Consider the following 27,116-nt stretch of genomic DNA (forward strand, 5'->3'; position numbering starts at 1 on the left):
TAGTGAGCACGCCAAAACGACTGAAGTAGCAACTAATGAAGTGTCATTTTTCGATACCATTTTAACAAAGTTTACTGTCTTCCATCAATCACAGAGCAGCCCAGTAAAGCAACAATAATACACCTGCAACCTTAAAACACAGACTTCATCACATCGCTGTGCATGACGAAACAGTCGGTAGGTGACTTCTCATACATGTTTACCTTTCAGACAGGCCAGCATTTTGCATGGAGTATGCGTTAAATCAAAAGATGCATGAACACAATGAGATCTGTGACAGTCACACCTGAGTGTGCCCGAGCAAAATCAGAAGGGACAACTGAATTCCACAGGACACAGGTATCTTCATAACTGGACCTATATGATTGGCAGAGGAATTTTAAATACGGCTCAGGGATATGCAAGGGGAGCCTGTACCAACACATACTGTATGTTAATGGCACATACTTTCAACAATAAAAAAATGGCCTTTTGCGTCTGTTACAATATAATAGTTTTAAGTTTCAATGATTTCATTCTTCACTGGCGACCTAAGTAGAAATTGTTATCACCAGACCTAATTTTGGTCGCATTTGCAGTCATTTTAGTTTCTGTCTGGGGCTCTGGTGGGACCACAGGCTGGGCCACTGGTTGCTTTTAGGCTGGGCCGGCATGTGAATAGGCCTGGTTTAAGTTATAGGTGGTTGAATTATTAAATAATGCAGTTATAGTTTTGGTGAAAAGATATTGCAAGTGTACAAATAAGTGTAAAATAACTGATTCAGATCCTAAAACACAGACTCTCCCACAAACTTGACTAAACACCTCTCCAAAAGTGTTCAATTTGTATATAGGGTGTCAATATATCCATACCTCCATTTTCAAACCTGCTTGTCCTGAGCATGGATGTAGGTAAGATGGAAACAGTCCCAGCAAGCATTGCAAATAAGGCAAGAACAATCCCTGGACAAGGCACCAGTCCATTTCTGGGAGACTGTACTCACACACTAACACAGAGTAGTGCCAATTTTGCAAAGCCAGCTTGGATACCCTGCATGTCTTTGAACTATGGTACGCAGCCTAACTTGCAAACTCCATACAGGGAGCATGTGGGAAGTGAACCTCAGTCTCCTTGTTGCCAAATAGCAGTGCCACACATGGGTGGGCACAGTCAACACAGTGACTTCATGGACCCGGTATTCTCAGTTTGAATTCCTCGCCTACTAATTGGCCATATGAAGTTTGCAGATTCTTCACGTTTTCTGTAGGTACTTGAGTTTTCCTCCCATGTCCACATAAAGGTTAGGATATTTGAAGGTTCTAAACTGGCCTAGTGTGAGGGGGCCCTCTGCTTTACTGGCATCTTTTCCATGGCTGGTTGCATCTTTGCACCCATTTCTGCCAGGATTGACTCATGTTCTTGACACCCTCAATTGGATTTGATGGTTTTAAGAATATTTTGTTTTATATACAGTGGTGTGAAAAACTATTTGCCCCCTTCCTGATTTCTTATTCTTTTGCATGTTTGTCACACAAAATGTTTCTGATTATCAAACACATTTAACCATTAGTCAAACATAACACAAGTAAACACAAAATGCAGTTTTTAAATGATGGTTTTTATCATTTAGGGAGAAAAAAAAAATCCAAACCTACATGGCCCTGTGTGAAAAAGTAAATACCCCCTGAACCTAATAACTGGTTGGGCCACCCTTAGCAGCAATAACTGCAATCAAGCGTTTGCGATAACTTGCAATGAGTCTTTTACAGCGCTCTGGAGGAATTTTGGCCCACTCATCTTTGCAGAATTGTTGTAATTCAGCTTTATTTGAGGGTTTTCTAGCATGAACCGCCTTTTTAAGGTCATGGCATAGCATCTCAATTGGATTCAGGTCAGGACTTTGACTAAGCCACTCCAAAGTCTTCATTTTGTTTTTCTTCAGCCATTCAGAGGTGGATTTGCTGGTGTGTTTTGGGTCATTGTCCTGTTGCAGCACCCAAGATCGCTTCAGCTTGAGTTGACTAATAGATGGCCGGACATTCTCCTTCAGGATTTTTTGGTAGACAGTAGAATTCATGGTTCCATCTATCACAGCAAGCCTTCCAGGTCCTGAAGCAGCAAAACAACCCCAGACCATCACACTACCACCACCATATTTTACTGTTGGTATGATGTTCTTTTTCTGAAATGCTGTGTTCCTTTTACGCCAGATGTAACGGGACATTTGCCTTCCAAAAAGTTCAACTTTTGTCTCATCAGTCCACAAGGTATTTTCCCAAATGTCTTGGCCATCATTGAGATGTTTCTTAACAAAATTGAGACGAGCCCTAATGTTCTTTTTGCTTAACAGTGGTTTGCGTCTTGAAATCTGCCATGCAGGCCATTTTTGCCCAGTCTCTTTCTTATGGTGGAGTCGTGAACACTGACCTTAATTGAGGCAAGTGAGGCCTGCAGTTCTTTAGACGTTGTCCTGGGGTCTTTTGTGACCTCTCGGATGAGTCGTCTCTGCGCTCTTGGGGTAATTTTGGCGGCCGGCCACTCCTGGGAAGGTTCACCACTGTTCCATGTTTTTGCCATTTGTGGATAATGGCTCTCACTGATAGATCTCAATTACTTCTGTTCTCATTTGATCCTGAATTTCTTTGGAACTTGGCATGATGTCTAGCTTTTGAGGTGCTTTTGGTCTACTTCTCTGTGTCAGGCAGCTCCTATTTAAGTGATTTCTTGATTGAAACAGGTGTGGCAGTAATCAGGCCTGGGGGTGGCTACGGAAATTGAACTCAGGTGTGATACACCACAGTTAGGTTATTTTTTAACAAGGGGGCAATTACTTTTTCACACAGGGCCATGTAGGTTTGGATTTTTTTTTCTCCCTAAATAATAAAAACCATCATTTAAAAACTGCATTTTGTGTTTACTTGTGTTAGATTTGACTAATGGTTAAATGTGTTTGATGATCAGAAACATTTTGTGTGACAAACATGCAAAAGAATAAGAAATCAGGAATGGGGCAAATAGTTTTTCACACCACTGTAATATACCATAGTGCATGCTTACATAGTAGAGTGATTTTGTTCAAAATCAGTAGGCTTCTAATACTGTAGATTTTGATTAACTGTACCAAGTTTCCTTCAGGTTGAGTGATTTGTTTTTGAATTATCAGATTTACATCCCCACACACACAAACACACAGGCCTCACTCCAAAAGTGGCCGAATTATGCTTGTGGATCCCTTAAATGTGTAAATCTGTTGAAAATGTGAAGTTGAAATTCAGCCTGCCACAATTCTTTTCCTATGCTGTATGTAGTGAAAGTTAACATAAACTGCTGGACAGCCATATGAAATCATTTGGGAGCAAAGAGATGATTAATGCTTGTTTGTAGTGAACTCACTTAAAAATAAAAACATACAAATGTTTACATTTCATATCCACCTCTTTACCTAATTTCTGAGTTGATCAGATCTTGCTATTAAACATAATTTACCACTCAGCAATTTTCAAAAACACCACTTTGACCTACTCAATAAAGAAACATTACTAGGAAGGCGGATTTGCATTGTTTGTTTTTAGCAGAATTAGTCATTGTCTTTTTTGAAGGTAGAAAATGACATCATTTTGAATTCACTTGTACTTTAAAAAAGGGCAATGTCTCACTTAATGATCAAGACAAAAGCCTTTCACAAACGGCTCTGGGCACACTGCTCTGGTAAAGCCCTTTTGTGAACTGGCACGGCACCTATATCTTTATCTCATAAATGGGTTTGACGCTGGCTTAACTGCTTATGTTTTGTTTCCTGGTTTCTTATCAGAGTTTTCTTTATGCTGCTTATCTGAATAGTCTTTGGTCTTTGCTTTTGCTTTTTTTTTTTTTTTTTGCTGTTTCTTTCTTTCCCTGCTTTACTTCCGTGAAGTAATTTAGTTCTTTTTTACTCATAATATACATATTAAATCTGCATTTCTTCTGTGTATTTTACTAATGCATTTACTGCCCAAGACCCTTGCTACAACACAAGTGACTGACTATGGAGCACCCAGACTTCTGGAGAATGTAAGACTTTTGTGTTGAATGCAAGAAAAAATGTGGAGGATCTAATGTCACCATTAGAGAGCATATGGAGAAGTATTTTTCGTAGATCTTGGGAACTTACTTGGTACACACCTGAATGATTGTCTCCCCTTTTGCATATTTCTGCAGGACATTGTGCATAACTGATGTTAAACAAGCAACGTTAAATTACAGAGATGAAATAAACAAGATTTTGTTTTTAGTTTGGACAGAGATGTCTAGGTAAATATTTACAAATCAAAAAACAGAATTTGGATCAAAAGTTAAGAACTGAAAAATAAACATTGTTTTCTAAATTATATTTTGACTAGAGTTGAGTACTCATTTATGGGGTTATACCTAATAAATTCTTGTGGCATCCAAACTGATCAAAATTTCTGATGGCTTGGGTTGCGTGGTAAGGTGATGGAAAGGTGGCAATTTCACTCTTTTGATGGTATTTGTAGTGAGTTATGTTGGCAGCTCAGATTCTTTTTATCATGTGAGAATCCAAACAGAATATCTTCTCATATTTCACAGCAATGGTAGCATAATATTAGGGTAGGAGTGGTGGCTCTGAGGCTAAGGATCTGTGCTGGTATCCAGAAGGTTGCCGGTTCGAATCCCCGTCACTGCCAACTCTGCTGGGCCCGTGAGCAAGACCCTTAACCTGTAATTGCTCCAGGGGCGCTGTACAATGGCTGACCCTGTGCTCTGACCCCAAGGGGTATGTGAAAACTAAGAAATTCCTAATACAAGAAATTGTATAAGGCGAAATAAATAATAATAATAAAAAAAACATACTTTCCATTACCAAACGCATATCAGAACATTCACTTGCTTTGCATGGGCCTAATTACAGACAATTACAAATATTAATAAAATCCAGGTTTGGTGAAATATACAGTATATATAGAAAATGAATTTTAATTTGTCAGGTTAATTCTAAACTGGCCCTCTGTGAGTGGATACACCGGTGAATACATGCTGGGTTGGTTCTTGATGCTGAGAGGAAAGGCTATACTTCTGTGCAAACCTGAAATAAATTGGGAACATTTGAAAGTTATAAATATAAAGTAAAAATCTTAAATATGCTTATAAGAAGATGAGTCTGGAACTTGAAAATATATCTTCTGAAAAAAAGTCTAAGGAATCCTACTGGACTCTTGATCAACCGCAATCAAAGACTACATAGAATGAATTAAAAGGCTGAGAGGATTTTACATTATATAGCATTCTGTGTCTTGTGCAAGGGATAATATCTAAGATATTAGCTGCACTGCGGTGGGCTGGTGCCCTACCCAGGGTTTGTTTCCTGCCTTGCGCCCTGTGTTGGCTGGGATTGGCTCCAGCAGACCCCCGTGACCCTGTAATTAGGATATAGTGGGTTGGATAATGGATGGATGGATGGATATTAGCTGCATTTGAAAGATCACCACTGAAATATTTTAGGTAATTTTGTTCTCTAAATTAAAACAGCAAAAGAAATAATACAGAGAGCAACTATTACAGTATTTTACACCTGTGTGGTAGTATATCTACACTACTTTAGTCTTCCAATTGTTTCCAATAGTGGTGGCTTTATTTGTTTAATTGGTTGTGAATTAAGAGCTGCAGTGTTTTAAAGAAAATGTATTGAGAATCTTCTGTCCTTTTACTAATATAAGCTGATTTCTTAATTACACTTTATCAGCATCATTTAGTTGTCTTTTAATTTAAATGGAAGACAAGTAAAGCAACAATTAGAATATCTATCTCAAGGGCACAATTTGGCTGAGATGTTGATTTTCACAAGACTCAGTTTTTAAAGCATTATTTTAAATTTAACTGAGGTAAGGTCCTTGCCAAGCATTATTTCCAAAGGTACATCAAACATGGTCTTAATGGTTTTTTATTAGTAAAATAGATTGGCTCCCCCTTCTCATCAGAGGTGGCAACTCAGTTAGTTTCCATTCCTTTTAGTTGTTTTCCCTTTCACTATTAAGGTTAGTCACACAGTAACACACAGTTTAATCATAGGTCAAAAAATAAATAATGCTGATGCCACTATATTTTATATATCTAAAATATATGTTTTGTCATACTTAATATACAGGATTTATCACATGGTTATTTTGAACACCCTTACACTTGTTATACTATTCACAAAACATTCCTATGTAACTCAAATAAAACACCTTGTATTGCTCATCTAACCACTTCTGTGTAGCTGAATTGACATCTCCATCATTTCCACAACTTGTCCAGCACAGGTTGCTCTTCAGACAGGTGAACAGGCTGTGGTCACTCAGTGTCAGGTTTGGAGATCAAAGTGGGCAAGGCATCTCTTCAGATCTACAGTTTCACAATGCACCTTCACAACCCATGCAGTGCTACTGGAGACATTCTTGTGAAACATGAGAGGATTCCACACAGAATGCTGCTAATGCAAAACTAAAATCAGTGTAGTGTTTATTAGTTGTACAGGCATTTTAAGACATGTAATGCATAAGAACTACACCTTCAAAATTATTAAAACTTGTTCATATGATCTTGCCAACACTGACTTGTACCTTGAATTTCTTTGTTGTTGGGCAATCACCATACGTTGCTTGTTTTAGTTGCTGTCCGTTCACTTGGTCATAGTGATGTATCATCAAGTTTCATCCCCACTTATGAATTTTTTCTTAAATTTCTTCTAATTCAGATTCAATAGTTTGAGATTCTTTTTAGAGCATTGGATGTGGTGATGATTAATTTTAAGAGTCAATATTCTGCTTACTCACCAAGCACATACAGTACCATGCTCTTGTGTCATTGTTAATGAAGAATGAATTTGGCTGATCCATAACTAATACCTGTAGTGTCTGCTTTCACTCTGTCGTTGTCTATCACAATTTTCTTCATGGCGGACAACATTCTATCACCTTACTCAAAAGCTGGCCAGACCTCGTGTCATATTTGAGAGACAAGAATGCCACAGTGGGCTTCTCATCCTACCTCTTGACCTTGCAGTAGTTATTTGATTGGTCCTGGAACACATTGACAAGGCAAGAATGAATCTCTGATATGTACCCGTTCATCCAAAGTACATTACTGAAATATATTTCAGTAATACAAATTCATCCTAACATGAGGTTTTTAATTCTTTATAACCAGGTCGAGTGTGAGGTACAAAATGGGAGCCTACCCTGAATACAGTTCTAATACATTACAGAATGCACCAAAAATCACATACATTCACCAAGCCAGAGGAAAACTTCAGACTTCATGGGATCCCACATGAACACGAAGAAAACATGCAAAACTCCATAGAAGATTCAGTCTTATCCAGAATTGAGCCATAGTCTGTGCCAGTCACCTGTGAGTTGATGATTTTACCTGCTGTGTCACCGTCTCAGTATATCATCGCAGGTAGTCTTAATATTCTGACAGTTACCCACTCAGCCTACAGCTTTTCCTGAAATTGGCAGGAAGTGCGGAACAAGGTACTGTATTAAAAAATGGATATTAAAATTGCACATAAAGTGAATTTTATTTTCACTTTAAACTGACGGTATTTATTATTGTTATTAAATTATAACCAAAGGTCTGCTGGTACTCGGTGTGTATTTGTGAACAAAATATTTGATAGAAAATTTTCTCGTGGTACTCCGGTTTTCCGTCCACATTCCACAAAAACATACAAGTTAGGTCAGCTGGCAATTCTAAATGTTGATGTAATAATAGTAGAAGCAGCAGTAGTGAGTGTTTGTAATGGACTGGCTCCTCTTCCAGAGCTGTTTCCTGTCTTGCACCCACTACCCAGTGCTACCAAGATAGGCTTCATCCTAGCCTGAATTGGACAAAGTGGGCTTGAAAATGTATGTCTGTTTGTCTACGTGTGCAATAAGATATTTGCTCTTTGGCAAGTGGTTAAAGTCGAAAGTTAAGTATAATGTTTGGGAGAGAAAATGAAGCCAACAATGCAAAGTATGCTTTGCTTTAAATTACAATTTATTGTCTTCTGTGATGTCTACTACTTTGGAATAATGTTGCTACAATTGACTGAAGTAATGCATACCTCAAACCAGAAATGCAAGGCGATAGATAATATTCACATTTGTTCATAGCCAGTGTTAAGGAGTTTCCTGTGTTCCCTTTATTTGTAGACAATTTCATCTTGTAATTTCTACTTTCTTTGTATTTGCTGTTTATGGATCTTCCAGCATGAGCACTTTTTGATCTTTTTGCTGCTAACGTGAAGGTCACTCTGTGCATAGAATCCAAACTGGTCATATGATGAAAACTATTATATTGTCAGTGTACTGGATTATGTAAACGTGGTTTAACAGAAAAAGAACATCCAATGTAAGGTAAATTAAATTCAATTCCTGCACCATTATATCATTTTACAGATATCTGTGGGATTAGATGTTTAATGAAATAAAAGTCTATAGTTCCGTATATAAATTATAATAAGGTAACTCAAAAAAATAAGCTGTAATAAAAAAGAATTAGAAGGAAATATTACATTCATAATTTCTCCATGCCTGGAGTATTTTAATTAATTCTCTGTGCAAAAATATTACATTTTGGCTTTTTCAATAAACAGAAGTTAAGCTTCAGACAACCCAGTTGGAAGATGATCATCTCATACTGATTGTACAGTCTTTATCTGACTTGGATTTTCTTGTTTGTAGCTCTCCTTATTAAAATCTTTTTAAGCTTATGCTATTTATAATTGAAATTTCATTTTGTAAATTGTTGAATCCATAAAGGCTATTTGCTGTCTCATAAATAGTTTATCCCTCAACCAGACAGAACTTGGATAACTGTAACAAGTCTAAACACATTCTGGTCACATGTGAAAATGTGTGGTATGTCTAAAGAAGCAAGCTGCTGGCCAAAATAAACACTTGGATTTGAGGTCAGAAAACACAGTTGTACCTCCAGCAGCATGTCTGGTGTGTGGGTGAATCTGAGGCCGTGGGAATCACAAACTGGAAAGTACACCCCAGTTATAGTACAGTACACTACAAGACAGGCAGAGGAAGGCCTGTATTTTACATCACATTCAGCACACTCATTAGTTACAGAGCTTCAGGAGACTAGGCTTGAATCGTGGTCTGGGGGAATGACTGTGTGGAGTTTACATCTTTGTGAATTTTACTCCATGTAATACCATTTCTTCTGCAATTCTAAAGCCAAGTTAGGGTCCTACCATGGATTAGACTGATGATTTATTTCTGGATGGTTCCTTCTTTACATCCAATAAGATCAAGATACAGCTTTTTGGACAAACTTCAAAGAGATATGCGGGGCACAAATGTGGCACTGCTGCTCATTAAAAACACCATATTTATAGTGAAGCAGGATGGTGGTAAATCTTTGCTGTGGGACTGCTTTTGCTCAGCTGGGTCTCTGCATCTGGTTAAAACAGAAAGAAGTGTTAATGGTGGAAAACACAAGCAAATTCTGCAAGCAAATCAGTTTCACTCTACTAAAAAACTGAAACGTGTTGTGACAGATTGAGGCTCTATCGCTCCCTTGAACCCCTGTCCAAGACTCCAGACACCAGATGAAAGTCCAATAGTATACTTTATTTATATGCGACAGTGCACAAAGCACCCTCTCCTCCACAATACTCATTAATTCACTAATCACAATAGCAATAAACAATCCTCCACTCCCAGACGTGTTGCCACCCTTCCACCCAGCTCAGCTCGCCGTCTGGGAGCTCCCACAGTCCTTTTATACTCCCTGACCCGGAAGTGTTCCCAATCCCCAGTCCATGTGATTCTTTATCATTTCCGGGTCAGGTACCAGTCCTTTTCTTCACCCCTGAAGTACGCCACTTCTGTCGTCGCTCTTCCTATGACGCACTTCCGGATTATAGGGCACATATGACTCTTCGGTCCTCCCTGCACCTCCCTCTTGCGGCCCCTGTGGTATCCAGCAGGGGTGTGTATAAAAACTACATTGTCCATGATTCTCTGCTGGTCTTCGGGGCACGTCCATACTGCAGGGAGGGCTCCATCTGGCGTCCGGGGGGTATTGGCCGGGATGACAAGCCAGCCAAAGACCACAGTGTGAAAGATCATCTTTGAACAAGACAGTGACCCTGTAAGGCAAAAAAGGCGAATACTCTACAGTGGCCTTGTTAGAGCCCCAATTTTAATCTGACTGAGAATCTTGTTTTAAAATTGTGTTGCTCAAGTGCCATCTGACAAACCTGGACAATCTTGAATGAAATTAGCCTAAAAGAGTGGACCATAATCACTCCTGAACAGTCTATAAAGCTGGGGCATACTTCCCCAGAAGACTTGGAGCTGTTATTCAAAAGGTGGCTTTACTTTACAAAATATTAAATTCTAATAAACTGAATAATAAAACAGCATATTTCCTATTTCCCTAGTAAGATTTTTTGGGTAACGTAAAATATTTTTGAACTTAGGGGCTAGTGAGTTGGTCAAGGGACTGAGTACTTCTCCTAGAAACTGTATGTACATAACAAACAACATTCTGTAAACCACTTAATTGAATGCAGGGCCGTGAGATGCTGGAGCCTATCCCAGCAGCATTTGGTGCAGACCAGGAAGCAACCCTGGAGAGGTGCAAAGGGGACTGTTTTAATCATACAACTTTAAAGTAATTAGTTTGAATACTCCTTGTTTCCTTCATTATACTTAACATTAGTTTAGCTAAAAACTTAGATGGACTCTGCTGTTTACTGGATGACACATTATATTTATTATCTGAACTTATTATATTATACTGGGTTCTTTTTTGTAACTAATAATGACGCCCTTCTGGCTTTTAAACAAAACAAAAAATGTATGCATGTGTTCATCCTGAAATTACAATGCTAGCGTTTGTGTTTATTTCCCAGCACTGTTTACCTGGGTGCTAGTCAGGTTTCTTTGAGCTGTGTGACAGGATAATATTATGTGTAATAAAATCAATATAAATACCTTTGCTAGTATGCACAGTATAGGCTTTGCGTGTAACTGACTGACCTGTTTCATACCTTACTAAGCCTGGTTGTTTTCCAAGAGTCATATGACGCTGCAGCTGAGAACCTTTGTGTACAGCAAAAATGCTGTGTAATGTTTGTACTGATATTCATTTGAATTCTCCAGATACCTGATGTGAATCATACTTCTTTGTTTGTAACATTATATTACATTTGGATAAGGTATAATGACACGTTGTGCCAAGTGCTTCAGAGTTCACTCACATGAAATGTACCGTTTGGAATTTTCAAAGACGTCTAACACAAATATTTTCCTGTCTTAGCAGAATTCATACAACACCTTCAAAGCACACTGTTTCCATTTTTTGTACATGTAGTATAACAGAAATTGGTGCCTGGAAACTGCTTTTGTAACAAAGAGATCAAACAGATTTCTTTAGTATGCTATTCAGCAAAAGCCGAGAGAGTGCCTCAAGCATAACCACTCCTCTTATCAACAGCTTAGGGGCACTACCTGATATTTTGTTTTTTTATATACATTATAGATTCATTTGTTCATTTGCTCATTTTATGAGGTTCGGAGCTTACTGAATCTCAGCGTCATCAAAGCAAGACAGGAGCCCAACATGAGCCAGGTCTTTGAAGAACACAATCACTCACACTTCCATTCACTCATAAAAGGCCAATCTACAGTCAACAGTCAATCTGTTTTTGGGTGTGGGGAGAGTATGAATAATCACAGCTGTATTGGGTCTTTGAATTTTTAGATGATTTTAAAACATAACAACATCAAATTCTACAAATGAGATAAGGCCATTCAGTGTATCAAGCTTGTAATGGTAGCTAATGGTTAGTTGTCCCTGTATCACATCCAGAAACTTTTTCAAGTTAAGGTTACTGCTTCAGCTACATAACTTGATAGTTTTTAAAGATTCCCATGATCCTCTGTTTGAGGATGTTTGCTTCTGGTTACTGCCGTTAATGTAGATCTCCTTAATTAACAATAATGTGCATACTGTACATTTAGATTTATTTGGTTAGCAGACTCTTCTATCCAAAGAGACTTACATAAGAGGTCAATATAATCGAGTAAACATCAGTCTGTGGGAATTGTTTGTAACAAATGTTACAGGGCAAGGTTACAAAATTGATCACCACAATTGAAGAGCTTTAAACCAAACAGAGCACAAAACTAGTTCAACTTTCTTATCTTAAAAGAACCTATCAAAGCTTATCATTTAAGACCAGTGGTCTCAAACTCTGGTCCTGGAGGGCCACAGTGGCCACAGGTTTTAATGCTAACCCTTTTCTTAATTGGTGACTAGTTTTTGCTGCTAATTAATTCCTTTTCCTTTCATTTTAATTGACTTGTTTTTTAAGATTTGTTCCCCTGGATTTCTTCATTGTTCCTCTGAAGTTTTTCATTTCTTTCCTTAAATGGCACCCAAAAAGAAATGAAACATGAAGTGAGTGAGCCAACAGAAGACCAACTAGGTCAGTGTCTCAAACTCCAACCAGTTGCTTAATTAGGAGCTGATTCTTGTTGTTAACTCTTTGAGGGCTGAACATTTTTTTCCAAAGAACATAGTTTCTGAAAAGCAATGGTTTCACACAGAAATCAACATAAAACATCTGTTGCTGCATGCTGTGGCTGCCAGTTTGCCAAGAATGTGCAGCAGGCTTGCTGCCAGGCTGTCTTCGTGTGACTGAGGCAGCAGCAGCAGCGGTCGCAGTGCATTGCAATTTGGTTATCATTTCTAAGTGACACTCCTCCCTGGTGAACATTGCCGTAGGCGTATCAGCTACATGAACCGGTTCAGCACCATGATTAGCTGGGGACCAGTCAGCCGAAGCTCGAACCTCACATTCGTTGTCGATTCCTTGTGTCAAAATCGGAGCCCGACAACTCATAGTCCAGTTCAGAGATAATAGGCAAAACGTCATCGATGCTGTATTTTGCTTTACCCGTTTGCTTTGATCTCTCACCATTATGTCAGTGCCATTTTTGCGCCTTACTACTCACACAAGCGCCGGAAATCTCGGTCAAACCAATGAAGCTAACTTTCCTTCTAGCAACGAGAGTCCAACTAAAACATAACGGTTGGTTTTGTCACCTTTACAGTTGATTGCCACTCTCAACTCCTCCTTTTGATAAAAGTCGACATCAGCCCTAAAAGAGTTAATTAAACCGGTTCTTTAATGCCATGGCTTGTTGCTGCTCTCATTGTGCAATGGCATACACTTCCAAAATGATTGATTTTCTCTTTTCTAATTACACTGTTAAAATGTTTTGGGGACCTAAGCAGATTAGCATTTCTGAGACCTTCATCTTTTTTTTATTTTCAGATATTGTGTGATGGACACAGTTTGCTGGTCATGTTGTGGCTCAATTTATATCTCATTATTGTTTGACTGCTAATTAAAGAAAAAGAAACAATTGAGAGGTCTTAATCTTCAAGAACAAGTCAATTAAAATTAATTCAAAGGAAGTTAATTAGCAGAAAAAACTGGTCAATACTTAAAAAAATGGTTAGAATGAAAACCTGCAGCCACTGCGGCCCTCCAGGACCCGAGATTGAGACCACTGAATTAGACAGAGTCACAGAACAAGAAAGTATATCTGTGTGTCAGTGTGAATGACAATTAGATGACTCGGTCATCTTTGATAATGAATTTTGAAAATTTGGATTATTTTCTCTGTAGCCTTCTGTGTTCAAGCCTAAAAGGGGTTTAATTCCCCCAGCATGTCACAGTAGGCCATGTGCCTTTACTCTATGATGTATCAGCTGCCCGCTTTCTGGAGATCCTGCATCTTTTTGTTGTGACCAGAAATTCACACAGCACTCCAGTTGTTGTCTCACTGGCGAAAAAAACTTTCAGCGTGATAACCATTCATTTATATTGAGAAGTTTTTACATTACAGTATATTCACATTTGTCATTTGCCTTGAGAATGAGATTGATTTGTTAACAAGCCTTGTTAGAATTTTGCTTCCTATATATCAGTGCCTCCAATCTTGTATTTATAGTCTCTCTGTTGCTTGCATCCAGCACTTGTCTCTTCTTTGTATTTAGCTACATTTTCTAGATATTTAACTAGGTTTGAAGATTGTCAAGGTTGTTGCTTATGTTATAATATATTATTTGCAAAGCCTGCCATTTTCAATTTTCACAAGGTTATTGGCTTTATCAGAATTTGCTAGGATAGGCGCCAGCTGCGCTGCGACCCTGCCCTGTATAAGCAGGTTAGGAAAATGGATGGATGGAGATTAGCGGCCCAGGCACTGATCACTTAGGAAGCAACTGTTGACCAATGTGTACTCTTTTCTGTTAACCAGCTTGAAATTCACTTGATGCTAATTTCTCAGAGCCTTTGAATTATTCTTTGGTAAGGAACAGTGTTAAAAGCTTTTGGAACATAGGTGTAAATTGCATTGTATTCTTTTCTTTTGTCTTCTAATTGGCTTTTCAAAAAAGTGTAATAGATTAGTTTGACATAATTTTGTGCTCATGAACCTGTGTTGGGTGTTAATTACAGTCCGTTTTTGTTTTTTTTGCAAGTAGTCTATTCTCTAAGAAATCTTACATACATTTGCTAATCAGCATACAACACAGCACCACTCTCCTACACCATGATTACTGAATATAACAACTTGACTTTGAAATGTCTGTCTTTCTTACCTGAAAACCCTCAGAATGCGCCTGTAGTAACCTAGCCATTTAACACAGTATGTAAGAGTGTGGCCCAGCGAACAAGAAACATTTTATTATGATTCTGGCTTGGCCAAACTCACCGTTGCATCTATCATTGAACCTGTGTAATTCATATTGTGGTCACTGGTACAGCAGCCTACTCATACTCATATTGCATTGTCTGACTATATATAGAGGCATATGTTTTGAATATCCAACATTGCTGTATTAAGAATCAGGTGGTATAACTTAAAAAAAAACCACAAAAGTACAAACATGGCAAATCTGTATTCTGGCTTCCTCACACAGTTTAAATACACACACCTTAGGTAGACTGGTAGCTTGAAGGTGGCCTGAATTGTGGGTGTAGGTGTGAGCCCAACAAGAGTTGGTCCTTTCCTTGTGCCTAGTGCCACCAAGACTGTTCCTTATGACCGCATAATGCCAAAAGTGGGTTCTGAAAATAAATGGATGTACTAAAGCATGGCAAGAACAGAAGCAATTCTGAATATAATGCAGTCAGCTAAATTCAGAGTTATGGTGCTGCTGTGAAATATTCTGCTCTATAAGATATGCATGCAAGAAATAATTTCAAGTCACCTTCGCCATAATTCAAAACAGCCAATTGTGTCAGCACTCCCAGGTGTATAGTTTTCATGTAACTCACAATTGGCAGTTTCCAAAGTCATCTTTGATAGATGGGCACTCATGATATACTTAATTGCTATTTCTACAATAAAAAACACACTTATAAACTTTGTTGGATGGAATTGGTGTCTTTTCCTTTTAATACAGTAAGCACAGACAGAAAGGTGACAGGATGTGACAAAAAACTGGCCTTGGTTAGTCAGGGCATGGGAACTGCTTAGCTTCAAATTCTAAAAGTAAAATAGAAGTTGCTGATTCACAGACTAGCCTTGTAGTTAATTTTTGTTTTGTAATGTATAAATGATTCAGTTTATCAATATCCTGCATCTTATTGTCTAGGGAAACTTTTTTCCTTTTTTTACAAATAATAGTTTCTAATAAAGTATTGCTCAATGTTTTGCAAGTACCATCTGTGTTTTAGTTCAATTTATACTTCACTGACTATTAATCAGGTATACAACTTAAGTCCCTACTGCTTTTAGAAATGGCTCTACACATTACCAACAAATGGAACACCCAACAACAAAAATGTAGCTCAATGTGCTTTACAAGATGACAAAGAGAAAGTTACAAAAAAGAGAAGCAATTAAGATAAGGCAATAATATTAAAGAATAAATAATAACAAAACAAAGTAAGATCAAATGGCCGGGAAAACAGAATAAATGAAAATAAAATCTTCAGTTAGGCTGGAGAAAAAAAAACAAAATCTGCAAGGGTTCCAAAGGCCAAAAAGACGGCCAAGCCCCCACTAGGCATTCTACCTAACATAAATGTTCTTAAATCAGTCCACTGTCTTGGTAGGATTTGGTGAAGTTGGTCTTGTGGACAGATGAGACACTCGCCTTTATTCCATCATCTCAGGGGGATGCATAGTGCCTTGATCAGGGGGTGGTGGAGCAGATCACCACCACAGAAGAACCAGAAAAGACAGCAGAGAATACTGGAGATTAGTACAGACAAGACACCAGACCATTTATAAAGTGAAGACAACCTGCTCTACTCTGATCTGCACCAGTCAGCTGCTATGGGGGGCCAGTGACCAGTGTAAAAAAAATCAGACAATCCTGGCAGCAGCACTTAGAAGAGGAAACAATGAGTGTGACTTGCATTGGCTGATATGTCTGTTGATTAGTGCAAGATAGACACACATAACCTTCTAGCTTGTAAATATTCCCCTGTCTAGGATTTTGTAGTTATTAAAGAAGTATTTCCACCTACTTATGAACTTGAGTGGTCATTTTAAACTCCTAGCTAAATAATTGTACAGGAGTTTTTCTTTGTGTAGGAGTGCATAGACGTCATCCACAGCCTTCAATATGTTTAATTGCTCAGAGCAATTGTACATGTTTACTTAACAATAACTTTAAAGTTACAAATAACATTCACAATAACTAGCGAAGCTATGTGTAATATTCTACAACATCAAAATTTGCAATTTGGTGTATTGAAAAATTGTCCACTGGCAAGCCATTACTTTTGGAAAACATTGCAAGTGTCAGGGATGCCAGGGGCCATGACGCCATGAGGGACCGGATGTGGGTCTGCGCCCACCCTGGATCACGTGGGGGTCGCCTTCCTGGTTGTTCTGGGGGCCACGGATACAGGTCCTGGAAGCTCCACCGCCAGGAGGCGCCCCAATGCCTTGGGGACCTGTTAGCTGGGGGGAAGACTTTGGAGGATACCCGGAGAGCTGCCGGGAGAACTGCCCACCACGCTGGGGCATGGCCAATGGGGGAGCGTCGGAAGCACCTGGAGCTCATCCGGGTCATGTATAAAAGGGGCCGTCTCCCTTCATTCGGGGTTGGAGTCGGGTGGAAGCAGGACGAGGCACGAGGAGAGTGTGGAGGCGGCCCGAAGAGAAGGCATATTGTGGCCAGGATTGTGACTTTGGGGTATTGTGAACGAACTGGGTCTGAGTGACTATTTATTATTATTGTAAATAGTTGTAAATAAACGTGTGGTGGTTGAAAAACAACATGTCCGCCTGTCTGTATCCGGGTCAACTTCCACACAAGATAAACCACAAAAATGTTTCTGCATTATTATTTGTTCAAGATACACTAACTTGTCTTTTGCTCATTTTGAACTTGAAGTAAAGCAGTCAGTCTGGATGATTAATTTTAAAGATTGAAATGAATAGTATTTATGTCAGTCAATGAAACCATATGTGGCCATGTGCCTTGTAATCCATGCTTTGGCGTAACATATTTATCTGACTTTAACACAGTCTTTTCATACCTTTGTGTTTAGTACAAATATATCTGTACTAATGAACAACTCTGCTGCTGCCCAGGCCATGCTGACCAGTTATAGTGCTTGGCCAGGTGTCGAAGTTAATTTGTTTTGTAATCAATAATACAAAGAAGTGAAACATGATGCAAAAAATGTATGTGCAGTTTGGAGTAGCAATGCTGAAAAAGTCTACCTTTGAACTTAGCACTTCCTGTCACTTATTAGACTGAAAATGATAATATTATCAATCAACTTTAGAATATGGAGGGAATGGGCGGAGAAAGTGGACGTGTTAGAAAGTAATTTTTTAGTTGATCAAGGAAACCTCTAAAGTAAGCATTAAACAACTGTTCAGCTGATTTCGATATAGATATCTAAAGCCAATGTCACATTATGTAACTTTTTATTATGAGGCATGTCAGATTCGCTGATCACACAGTCGTTGATCTTGTTGCTTCACCATGTCACACTACATGACTGAAAAAAATGCAACCCATGTCACATTTACCAACTGATCACTGATCTTCCTGCAGAGTCATGGTTACTCCTTCTTCTGACAGCCAATAACGAATTGCCTGACGGAGTAGTGCTTTATGCAGGGTTAACAGCTGCACCAAATTCCACAACAATCTCTTCCTTTTAATTGTTTTTGAATTCTGTTATAGTATATCAAATACAAGACATCAGACAGATGAGCATCATTATAAACTCATGTGTTCCTTACCTTGTCATTGCGTTTGGTTGTCAGCTCTCCTATGTATATAGCCTGGCCCCTAGAAAATGAGAACATTTTATTCTATCCAGTCAGAGACTTATTGATCTCAGTAGTTACGTGTGTCACATTATGTGATCGGCTTCACTTGACCTTGCCACCAACTGCCTCCGACAGACTAAAATGATGTAAATGAAGGCAACGACTGAAAATCACGGGAAAAGTGACTTGGGCTTAAGAAGTGCACTGTGGCGTGGTTGTTGCATTGAGTGTTCAGATCTTGGTTTGATCCTGAGTTGAGATGCTTTCTGTGTGGTATTTGCATGCTCTGCCTTTGTTCTTATGGTTGTCTATAAATGTGAGGTCTCTAAGGCTACATCCATGTCACTACTTTTTCACTTAAAAACGGTGTCTCTGTCCACAGAGTTTTCACATCACTTGCAAAAGTATTTCCATACAATTTAATTGAAAATCATTATGACTAAGATGTTTACCTACACTGGGCATGCATGTATTGATGGAAAAATACTTGAACAGATGGTAATGCCGCTGGCAAGTAATTTGTTGGAGCAGTTTATTAGTTCCACTGTTCTTGAAGTAAAGCAATTTATAAAGATACCTTGTAGAGCCCAGCTAAAGAGATTGAGGCTTATACCTGTTTAAAGCCTGATTTTAAGGCCTGTGATCTGTGTTTATAGAGGCATTTAGTCTACAGTTTGTGCCATTTACAACTAACAAGTGGACTAATTTCAGCCGAAGCATTATTTATTGTTGTTATCACCCCCTTCATCCATTCGCTAAACCTGTTTTTAAAATTAAGAGATGTGAGGAGCATGCACCACTGCCATGCCCGTTCACACAGTGACGATTTAGAGCTGCCAATTAAACTAAGTCCCTGGTGGAAAACCTGTTTGAACTGAAGGCAAAGCTACCGGTGAGTCCCAGTCAGACTGGGCCCACCTAAAGTGAGTCCTGTACCACCCAGTATAATAATAGATTCATCTCATATATGTATTTTCATTTATTGTATAGTTTTTGGGCTTATACATTCTGTTATTATGGTCTAAGTTCTATTTAGATTTAGTTTGAAAAAGTTTAACTTTGCTACTATTTTTTTTGTCTATTGTCTTACGTAACGTGACCTCACCATTGCATTTGTGACATCATGCTTGATAAGTTATAAATACAATAAGTGACAGTGTCGATCTGCATGATCCCACTGAGGATAAATAATGTGTGTTTTCTGTAGCATAGTTAGATTATTTTTGAAGTAGGCCATAGTGCTCGCTTTGATTTGGCTTTTTGACTCTCGTTTTTGCCCACAACCTCATTGATTCTTTGTTGCCTGGTTATTTTTTGATTTCCAGGTTTTGATGCTTTCATGTCTCTGAATTCATTACCTTCTCTGTGTCTTTTTTTGTCTCTTAATAATCCTCAGACACATACATGTCTCTTAACATAAATTCACAAAGGATTATTTTACAGTGCTTTATACAGTATGTTAATTAAACTTTGACATTCTTGTTGAGAGAAGTCTGATTGTTGTTATTGAATATTTTTAAACAGTCACTCAATTTAACAATTTATTGTCTGTTGAGAGCTCTCTCACTAATGTTGTTCCTTGACATTTTGGGGGGGTTGTTTATTTTGAGGTGACTTAGATGCACATATAGTAGATTCAAAGCTATAGTGGATCTAAGGTCAGTTTGCAAATATTTCAGCAAGAAACTCCTATTCAGAAAAAGAAGCCCTAACATTTCTAATGAGCACAAAGGAAGTGAATCAAAATTAATTGTTATTGACGACTGAAAAATTACAGCCACAGACATACTGCACAAAAATGAAGAAGAGATAGATTTAACCCCACTGTTGGATCTATTTTTTTAGAACATTAGAACAGTCTTGATGAGAACGGGCCATTCAGCCTAACAAAGTTTGCCAGTCCTGTCCACTTAATTCTTCTAAAAAGCATCAAGTCTAATTTTAAACTTCCCTAAAATCCTACTGTCTACCATACTACTTGGTAGCTTATTCCAAGTGTCTATCGTTCTTTGTGTAAAGAAAAACTTCCTAATGTTTGTGCGAAATTCACCCTTAACAAGTTTCCAACTGTGTCCCTGTGTTCTTGATGAACTCATTTTAAAGCCGCAGTCTCAATCCACTGTACTAATTCCCTTCATAATTTTAAACACTACAATCATTTCACCTCTTAATCTTCTTTTGCTTAAACTGTAAAGGCTCAGCTCTTTTAATCTTTCCTCATAATTCAACCCCTGTAGTCCTGGAATCAGCCTAGTCGCTCTTCTCTGGACCTTTTCTAGCTCTGCCATGTCCTTTTTGTAGCCTGAAGACCAAAACTGCACACAGTACTCAAGATGAGGCCTCACCAGTGTGTTATAAAGGTTGAGTATAACCTCCTTGGACTTGCACTCTGCACTTTGTATTTTTAGCGATTAAGCAAACCATAGATGATATGTAAAATAAGGAAGTGATTTTTCCCTACTCCTTTCTATGAAATAGAGCTAATTTAAATGCAACCTGGCAAGAGAATAAAAAACTGCCATACCAAACAAACCTCTGAAGAAACCACATTGATACAAACTTAAGCTGAGAGTCACTTTACTATCATATAAAGTTCCTCACAGTTTTCAACAGAAGCTCCTTCATCTCAAACTCATTAGGTCAGACTTTATTTAATGGTATTCCTGAACATTTTGTTGTCTTCAGCTAGTTTAGCTAATGTCTCTCTATTAAAAAAGAAAATCTTGAGACAACACTATTGCTAAGAGATTTTTTCAAGTCCCATCCTCCTCTCAAGCATTGTTCAACCACGCACACGGTACTATCACCTCTCATTCATGTAAATGCTTTTGTCAGACACAGTTCCTGCGCTCTCAACTCTTATAAATTTTTACATTTTCCTCACTTTAAGTAAAAGAAGACTTATTAAGTCCTATCTTATTGAAGAATTTCATCCCAAAGGGTTATCAACAGAAGAAATGAGTACACGGGCAATCCTAGCACCGAGAAACAATGAACTCAAACAAATTAACGCGAAAACTGTCAATCCGTTACACGGCAATGACGTAAAATTTTAACATGCGACAAGAAAGGTAATGTAGTACATCTGCGGAAAACATTAGACACCAAAGGAGGTCTTGATATGCCATTCGTATTAAAATGTTTACAGTTTCCTGTTAGAATAGCTTTTGCTATAAAAATGAACAAATCACAGGGACAAGCATTCGAAAAATTTAGTTTATTTATTAGAGAGAAAGAAACGATATTTCCTCATGGGCAGTTATTCGTTGCGTTGTCACGATATAACTCCAAACACAGAATCAAAATTCAATGCGATATTGACAAAAAGTTGATTCCAAATATTGTTTTTACTGAAGTTTTACAGTAAAAGTGTAAGTTTTAAAAAAGTATTTGTGTGTTAATTTCAAAGCCAAACAGAACAAAAACGTACAATGCAACGAATACCTCTAACGCAACATGAAACAATTTTCTTTCAATTTATTACGTTTTACTATTTTTAACTATGGTTAATTACTTGCTGTAATGTAAAATAGTTAGTTCTGTTATGCATATGTAACAATTCCCACGAAAATAACAATTTATTTAAACGGTACATCCACTTCCACATACGCGAGCAGCAGATCCGCTAAGTGGCTAGCACGTAATGCCCACCCCGTGGTTGCCGTGCAAAGCGAGCAGGGGGCAAAGCCCCCTAGTTTACCAAAAATGTCCCAGGACCAGTATCAAGAGTTGATTGTGTTTAAGTCATATGACAGAAAACAGGGTTCCATTGACCTTCGTTTGCCAATTTTGTAGTTACACTTTCTGTTCTTTTTTCACTTCAGGTTTGTTTTTCACTTTTCATATTGTCTAAATGTGCTTTTTTATCATTTACAAGAAGATCAATCTAAGATCAGTTTCTCAGCTCCAACAAGTAGAAGTCACCCAAGAAACAAGTCCTTGCAGCTTTCCTTTAGGCTAACATTCACCAGTCTCAGGTGGCACACCAATAAACTACCTCACTCCCAGTACTCTTAAAGTGAAAGTGATGAGAATCCATTACTTTATTTCTTTTCTACTGAGTTCACCAGTCTGCAAAGATATTTGTGCATGTTTCAAATGTAACTCCTCAGTTTTGCTCTGGTGCCTCTGAAAAAAAACTATTGGGTTACACACCTTCTCAGAGGTTATTATGAGAGTAATTAAATTATCAGCAAAGAAAGAAGAAATTAGCTAAATAATGTGCCTTATACAGTAAACAAAAGTGTTTTACAAGAATATTTGGAAGGCACACAGCATTTCTACACCATTTATGAACAAATATTTGGGTCTGATATTTGACTAATGGAGGTGCACTCACGTCTGGCATTTTTATTGTTGGATTTTGCAGGGTTATTGATTCAAACAGAAAACTGAACATTGGTCATTTTAGTAACAAACGTAATCTTTCTCAATCCTTTTGGTTCTGGTATTGCCCTTTGTTCAGACCTCCTTTTTTACTTTTTTAAAAATGGTTGTGTTGTGACAAGGCAACTCATTTTTGCTAAAAGACATCTGCATTTATTTTTTTTGCTTAGTCTGTAACAAGGCCATAGGGTATCTGGGGACTTTCCTGATAATACTAGTCCACTCATACGCACTTAGCCAAATTAGCGTCACTAAATATCCTGAAATGGACACTTATGAAATGTGGGCAGAAGATGGGATACCCATAAAAAAGTAGGCAAGCTCAGGAAGAGCACAAACTTAGTAGCCTGGATTTGAACCTAGATCAATGGATATGTGAAGTAGGAACACAACCCATTGTATGATCCTGCCCCCAATAAACAAGAAGACAGGTGAAAATTGTTCTTCTCAATGCATAAGTTAGCTATTTAAATTCAATAATCTATAATCATGGGACGAGACATACAAAGGAGTTTAACATCTGCATAAGAAGGTCCAGGGAAAAAGCTGAGTTTTTATTTTTTTTTTTTCACTGTGTTTATTTGTACTTGTTTTCACCCTGTTCTATCCATTAAGATTGTCCAGGACAGACTTTGACTAGAAAGGCATATATGTATTTTTTAAGGACAAACAAAAGACAATTGTAAAGTGTAACAGAGAATCATTCCTGAGAGCATATCAGCAAACAGATGTAAAGGTGCAAATCAATCTTTTGACCTTTAAAGAGATAAGAAATAAAACCGTGAAAAATAGAAGAGAAATGTTCATGAGCCCTCGCACACACATAACTGAGAAAAGCACTACCAAGTCAAAAGACAGACAATAATAAAAATGTCAGTAATTTCATTGCATTCCTTGTGTTTACTCCATTTGTGATTTGTTAATTAGACATAGCATTATAGTATACTTTGGCTTCCGTATCATCTTACTGGGTTTGAGAAATGCTATAAACACCTAGTGTTTACAGCATACTAAATAAACTCTGTATACATCTTTCTGTTTGTCTTTCCATCCATTATACTGATTTGGGTGGGGTCTGGGATTAAGACGATTGTGTGTCTTTGTGTAACATTTTTTTTTTATTTCCCAAAGTGTGAATATGTGTTTATTATGATTTAAAAAATTTTAATGGTTGAACTCCTTCATATGACTGTAAATCTATAATAAAATGATCTTAGAGCCTCCTATAAATACACACATACTTTTTCTTGATATTATAGGAGATGCTGCATGAAAAGAGATCTTTGCTCTACTGTGCAACACTGAAAAGGATTATGCAGTGTGAAGAATGAGTGATGAATGAACGAATGAATGAATGAATGAGTGAATGGGTACAGACAATGGATGAGTGAAAAATTGTGAGGACTTATTGAACATATTTACAACAAAATATGTATTTGTAGTCAAATGAATCCTGAGGCACTCTGTCCTTCAAAATTCCATTTTACAAAATGTCATTTTTTTCTTCCAAATATGCTGTAAACAAGGCGCTTTATAGCGCCCGACCCGGCACAGAATACGCAGAGGCACGTGTTCACACTCAAGGTCTTTTATTTTTTCCTCTTCAGCCGTGGGCACACGTCTTCCCCGTGTCCCACCGGCCCAACACAGTCCAAAGCACAAACACACAAAGAAACCAACACAAACCCACACTTTCCTGCTCCACCACTCCTCCCAGGCAACCTCGTCCTCTTCCTCCCGATTCTGGCCTCGATTGCTGGGAGGCAGGCCCTTTTATACCCCACCCGGAAGTGATCCAGGTGCCTGACCAGCTGGTCTTAATTGCACCTCCGGGTGGGGCTGATAAACCGTCCAGTGTGGTGGCTGGCTCTCTGCAGCACCCCCTAGCGGCCACCCCATCTCCCAACCGGGCTGCTGTGGTGGACTCCATGTCCCATGGAGCCACAGGGGAGATTGAGGAGGAATTCATTGCCAGGGAGAGTGCCCCCAAGCGCCCCGGGGGAGGTATTGCAAAGTCCATGATGGCTCCCCCGGGACGTATGCATCAGTGGCGTCCCGGCCGGGCATGGGACCCGGCTGTCCGTCACAATGCCTATCATCAGCATATTCAGTTCAAATTTGAAAAATGTTTTAGTTTACACTGAGTAATCATTAATGGTTCTTTGCTATACATACTGTATTTTCTCACTGGCTTCCTGACTCTCTTTCTTGTCCTATCAATCTTTCTCTCTCTTTGTCTCCCTATATATTACTGCACCTATACATTTATGTTTATAATCTTGTTAATTTTCAGCTTCTGGATTAGCACTGGCCCTTTACTGAAATATCCCCAAATGTCTTGAGACATTTTTTTTCCAGCTTGGTTCGTCTTATACAGCTTAGTGGGTCCTCCAGCACCAGTATTAAAAACGAGTACAGTGGAACCTCGGGTCATGACCGTAATTTGTCATGACCCGAAGTAATTTCCCCCATAGGACTGTATGTAAATACAATTAATCCATTCCAGACCATACCAACTGTATGTAAATATATTTTTTTAAAGATTTGTAAGCACAAGTATAGTTAATTATACCATAGAATGTACAGTGTAATAGTAAACTAAATGTAAAAACATTGAATAACACTGAGAAAACCTTGAACAGAGAAAACTAATATTGCAGGAGTTCACGCTACAGCCTTTTTTAAATAAACAACCAAGAAAACTAACCTTGCACGAGTCGAGTTCTGGCATGAAGGAAGTGAGCAGGAGCTGGGTGGAGAGGAGGTTACAGGTTTGAGGTTGATTCCCTCTGCGTGATGCACGTCTGACCAAGAACAATGTACTACAGGGAGAAACTGAATACGTGCGGAAATCATCGGCGCATACGAACCGTAAGGGAAACAGAATAGCGCACAAAGAGTTCACAGCGAAAGCACACATGTCTGACCGAGAACAATGCAACACATGCGGAAATAATTGGCTCGTACAAACCGAAAGTGGAAACTGGCTTGTTCGTCAACCAAGTGTGTGGTCGTGAACAGATGCAAAAGTTTGGCTAACTTTTTGGTCGTAACTCGATTTGTACGTGTTCAAAGATGTTCGTGAACCGAGGTTCCACAGTATCAGCCACTGATACATTTTTAATCAGGGTAGGCAATGTCTGGTGATATGGAAATTTGAGTTGCTTTTTTTATTCTTCCCTTTAAACCTTTATTTATAACTTTGATATTGGGCTGTTGTCCACTTTCTTGGATCACTAGGTACTCTATTTATTTATTCTCTTTTTTAACATTTTTTCTTACTTGGTTGTGGAATAGAGGAGTCCTTTATTTTTCTTATTGTTCCCACAAAGTCAGTTGTAATAGTTTATTTTTCTTCTGTATTTGTTTAACTCAAAAAATTAATTTGATGACAAATAAGATTCATGGAAATTATAATTAGGTTAACTTGCATATTGCATGGTTGTGTTGTATTGTCATAAGCATAGTACAGAGAACAATCTGAGCGGCTCGTTTGTATTTATGAAAAAAACTGCGTAGTTTCCCTCTTTTTTATCTGAGTTGTTTTTAGTTTAACAAAGAAAATGTAAAATTGTTGTTGAGGAAATAATATTTTTGGTCTTTTAATCAGAAACATTTCAAAACCAACAAGGTTGCCTAATTTTACTTCCTCTGATTAGCTGGAACTTCCTTCTAAGCAGTATTTTAATAATTTTAAGAACATCTAGAGACCACAGTTTGACCAAAGCTTATTACTTTATCATGTTTATTATTTAACAATTACCATGATTATGTCAGTGAAGGAGTTGTGTTCCATCCTGAGAAAACAAAAACAATTATCAGTTTACACTATGAAGCATGAAAACATCACATTGGTAACAATAAGGGTACAAAAATACACATGGCTCTATGGAATAAACTGATAGGTAAATGATTGTATATGAATATAAACTAGCAGATTCAAAACAACCTAAATTCCCACCACATATCTGACATGTACAGAAGGATATTGGAGCTATAAATATACTTTTTACATTACATTCATTTTTGTGCTTAGTTCAGATCCCAGCCCATATGCATATGAGGTGAACTGGCAAAGCAAAATTGGCTTGGTGTGTGTGAACGGGCTCTGCATTGAACTTGTGTCCCATCAATGGTAGGGTTGATATATGTGTGTGTGTGTGTGTGTGTGTGTGTATAGAAAATGCCCAGTGGGGGCATCTGACCTCACCCATGAAACCCAGAAAAGGCCCCATCCCTTCGGGTCAGTGCTCTATAAAAAAAAATGATCTCATTTGGACCTGGGCCTTATACAAGACGGAGCTCCTGTGTGACCTCAACAGAAATCCAGGCAGGCAGTGGATAACTTCCAGGCTGTTAGAACCAGCAACGTTCATTGTGTCCTTGTGTACTTGATTAAGAGTGATTCCCCATGGAGTTCTTCAGCATTTTTTGGGCAGTTA

The 27,116-nt window shown here is 38.3% G+C and overlaps 1 protein-coding gene across 1 annotated transcript in view; it reads left to right on the forward strand.

Annotated features, from left to right (window-relative positions):
* shroom3 (shroom family member 3) overlaps nt 1-27,116 on the forward strand; it is a 333,442-nt gene that overhangs the window by 91,825 nt on the left and 214,501 nt on the right. The gene's annotated exons all lie outside the window — the stretch shown is intronic.

This window comes from Polypterus senegalus, chromosome 7, assembly GCF_016835505.1.
Source record: "Polypterus senegalus isolate Bchr_013 chromosome 7, ASM1683550v1, whole genome shotgun sequence".
NCBI classification, from domain to species: Eukaryota; Metazoa; Chordata; class Cladistia; order Polypteriformes; family Polypteridae; genus Polypterus; species Polypterus senegalus.